The sequence below is a fragment of the Kogia breviceps genome, chromosome 20 (genome assembly GCF_026419965.1).
Source record: "Kogia breviceps isolate mKogBre1 chromosome 20, mKogBre1 haplotype 1, whole genome shotgun sequence".
NCBI classification, from domain to species: Eukaryota; Metazoa; Chordata; class Mammalia; order Artiodactyla; family Physeteridae; genus Kogia; species Kogia breviceps.
The window spans coordinates 15215799-15220129 of record NC_081329.1 but is presented as its reverse complement, the minus strand read 5'-3'; positions in this window follow the sequence as shown (position 1 = coordinate 15220129).

The following is a 4331-nucleotide window of genomic DNA, read 5'->3' as shown; positions in this document are numbered from 1 at the left end:
ATTGTAGTCTGGTCTGGCAGCTGGTGGCAGTGGTTGTGGTGGTGTTTGCCAAATGAATTATCTACGTGTAATCCAGATATCAAATGGGATTTCCCTGTTCCTATGATCTAGATAAGAGAAGCCTAACAAGCATGCCTCTTTCTATAGCTGCTTAGTTTATGGTTTGTATCACTTTCTTATGTGTGATAGCCCTGTTCTACATGGCATCCATTCAGCTATAAAATTCCACCTCTTTGATTTCCGTATAAAACCACACTTATCCAAGGCAAGATGCGTGGAGATTCGAAGGAGATGTAAATACAAAGAACTTCTAGGTGAATATTAGATTACATTCGTCTTAAATATTTCCCCCAACCCTGCCCTCCTCAGTCTATATGCTCTATATCCCTGAGATGGAACTTGATAAAAGGGGCTATTTTTCTCCATAAATGTAGCTCATAAAAGGGATTTTGAGAGCTGTTAAAATATGATCTAAGAACTATTTATTTTAGAAAACTCATTTTTAGACCATTTATTTTAGAAAATTCATTCACTCATTCATTCTAGGTCTCAGAAGGAATTATGAAAAACCTTCAGTATTGCCACCTTCTCTGCCCCCTACTCCCCACCACCCACACACAAGTGAAGGAATTCTCCAAATAATGGAAGCCAAATTTCAAAGTCAGGCGTTTGACCATCTGTGGCTGTTTGGACGTCTATTCTTTGTGCATCGTGTACCACTAATACTAGTGTGATCCTTCTAGAGAGGGCAAGATGAAGAGCCAAACCACACAAAACAAATCCTATAGCTTACGAAAATATTCCCAAGCTCTGCAAGATTGGCTTTCATTTTTCCAGTAGACATTACTGAAACTTACAAACAGAAGAAATGAGCACAGGAAGGAGCCTCCGAAACCTGGGGAGAAGCCTGCTTTCTGCCACTGAAACATTTCTGAGTAGGATACCAGCACCTCGAATATTGCTTGCAAATGTATGGCTTAGGTGAATTTTTAGGACAGCCTAGACCAGTTAGTGACTAGGATATAAACTAGGATTGGCGCACAAAAAGCTTACTGCTTTTACCTATTTACTTGTTTTGTTTATTTAATAAATGAACCCTTTACAACTCTGGTCACCAATTTTGATGTGTGGGTTATTTTCCCCACACTTCCAAGCAGTGATCAGACACCAGCTGGGTGTCCTACAATTCGACTCAGTTCTGACACTCTCTACCCAAAGATAGCATCAGATCCTACAGGTTTAGGGCTCAGTCCCACAAGACCGCCCCCACTTTAGAAGCCAACTGAGAATCAAGGTTGTTACCTGTGCTTCAGTCTGAATGGCTATAAATTAAAGGTTTCCATGACCCCTTCCTTGGGTTTGATTAATTTGCTTAGAGCAGATCACAGAATTTAGGAAACCAGTTTACCCACTAAATTAATGGTTTATTGCAAAGGATAGCCAGGTTCCAGGATTAGGAATAACCAGATGAAAAAGATGCATAGGGCAAGGTACGGGGAAAGGACATAGAGCTTCCATGCTCTCTGGATGTGCCACTCTCCTTGCATTTCCATGAGTTCACCAACCTAGAGGCTCTTGAAATCTTCTCCTTCTGCATTTTTGGGGAGGCTTCATTACATAGGTATGGCCGATTAAATCATTGGTCTTTAGTGATTTATTTCACCTCTATTCCCTTTCCCCTCCTGTGGTCAGTGGGAGTGGGACTGAAACTTCCAAGGCTCCAATCACCTGGTTGGTTCCCCTGGCAGCCAGCCCCCATCCTTAGGGGAGGTCCAAAAGTCCAATTATTAACGTAACAAGAGACACCTTTGTAGCTCTCATTACTTAAGAAATTCCAAGGGTTTTAGGAGCTCTGTGCCAGAAATGGGGATGAAGACCAAATATATATTTCTTACTATAAATCATGATATATACCCCTAGCAATATTAAGTTATATGTAATAACCCTTAATAACATCCTGCAGAATTTGTTGAACACTTGCTATATGCCAGGCACTGGTGCTGATTACAAAACATTGACTTTGTCACTATTCCCTTAAAACTTATGATTTACTCTGATCTTGATCCCTGCTGTTGAAGTCTAGCTGACATTGTGATAAATATTTATCTCTATTGATTCACTGTGTAGATAGTTATGTAGAGAGGCCTGAATATAGTGATTGTGAAGACCTGCTTGCATTTGGTATAAAATGTGAGGGATGCTTTTCTCTATGAACCTGTCCACTTCAGGTCAATTTGAATAGGACATTTATCTTCCAATTTATTAGTAGGAAGAATCTGACATTGGTAAGTGGAGAGAAAGATACAAGTGTTGGGGGATGGAATGCCATTTTTACCTACCCCACCACCACCTTTGGAGACAAATTCCTGTTCTCTGCTTAGCATTTTATCTAGTCCTGTCCTTCTAACATTCACTGATCTTCCAGGTCTGTGAAGAGTCCAAACTCTCTTCTGTTTCCTGGCTGTTTTGTCCATGCTGTTTCCTTAGCTTCAACTTGCCCCCTCCTGGAATTTCAATGAACTCCTTACTCCTTAGCCCTGTGTTTTTGCGGGGCCTTTCCTGGTCCTCCTACGATTCTCTGTCAATCCTCTCTTTGTTGTCTACACAGCGATTTTGGTTTTTGCTAACTTTTATTTATTATTGGTCTATTCAGTGCTTACTTTTTCTTTTTGCTTTGTTTTTCCCATTAGAAAATAAGCAATAAGAGGTCAGGGCTGGGTCTGGCATATTTACTATTTTATCTCCAACAGCCTGGTAGACAGTAAATATGAATTAAAAATTAAATATTATGAATTATAATATATTTAGTTCTTCCTTCATGTCGTTTTTGTCACAGAATCAGCATGAGTTTGTGTGTGTGTGTGTGTGTGTGTGTGTGTATTTACATGGAGAGAGAGATCTTTTAAGGAATTGAGGAATTGGCTCATGGAATTATGGAGGCTGGCAAGTTGAAAATCTGTAGGGTAGCCTAGGAGGCTACAGACCCAGGAAAGAGCTGATATTGCAGTTCAAGTCCAAAGGCTGTTGTTTACTGGCCAAATTCCTTCTTGCTTGGGGGAGATCAGTCTTTGTTCTATTCAGGCCTTCAGCTGATTGGATGAGGCCCATCCATATTATAGAGGGCAATCTGCTTTGCTCCATCTATTGATTTAAATGTTAATCTAGTCCAAAAACACCCTCAGAGAAACATTCAGAATAATGTTGGGTCACAAATCTGGGCACCATGGATCAGCTAAGTTGACACATAAAATTAAACATCACAGTTGTTGACAGAATTGTCCTAGAGTCAGGACCCATATATGGTGGGGTGAGATTAGATGCTTGTCCTGTTTCTGCAGGATCTGTGACTTGGAGCAATTCCCAAATCTCTGAGATTCAGATTCTTTACATACAAAACGGGCAGATTGGTCTAAATAAGAAGTTGGCAAACTCTGGCCTGTGAGCCAAATCCAGCCACTACCTATTTATGTGGTGGCACAACCTTAGAATGGTTTTTACAGATGAACGTTTGAGATTGATTTGATTATAGGTGTTGAAATAATTTTCTAGGCCCAAGATGGAGCCACTCCTGCCCAGGGTACCATGTCAGCAAATGGAAACTCAGATAATTTTCATGTCCCTGTATATGTTCCACTTGACTAGAAAAGCAGTATATCCAGTGAGCTAATCCCCAAATGCCAAGCCAACTCGGGGCTTTATACCTATTTCCTTGTTTTCTCTTACCCCAAACAGTGTTGACTACGTGGCCCCAGCCAATCAGCTATTTTCTTTTTCTCTTCCTTGTTCTTTATTCTTTATCCTATGAAAGCTTCCTGCCTTCTACACCATTTTGCAGTTCTCCAAATGGAGAATGTCCACTTAATGAACTGTTAAATAAGTTTATATGTATCACCTAAATTGTCTTCTATAGTCATTTTTAACATAGAGGACTAACTTTGAACCTCAGTTAAGCTACATGTTATCTCCCACCCAAAGAATTCCATTTATCTCATTTGTAGTCCTGTATCATAAAAAATTATACTAAATGATTATGCTGTATTTTGAATTTTGTCAAAAAAAGCTTTGTGGAAATTTCTTTTATCTCTTCTTATATTAGTATCTATGTAATACCTTTGATTTTTCCTCTTGACTCAGAAAGCTTAAAATATTTACAATGTGGTCTTTGACAGAAAAGTTTGGTGATCCTAATCCAAATGCCTTAAGTGTCCTTGAGTCATGACATTCTGTGTTCTTAAGTTCCCTTGGGAATGTAACACGTTGTAGAGACTGTCTGTCCGTCTCTACACTGGCACTGCTAAGCAGTGTCATAGACTACATGAGTTTCGAGGGAT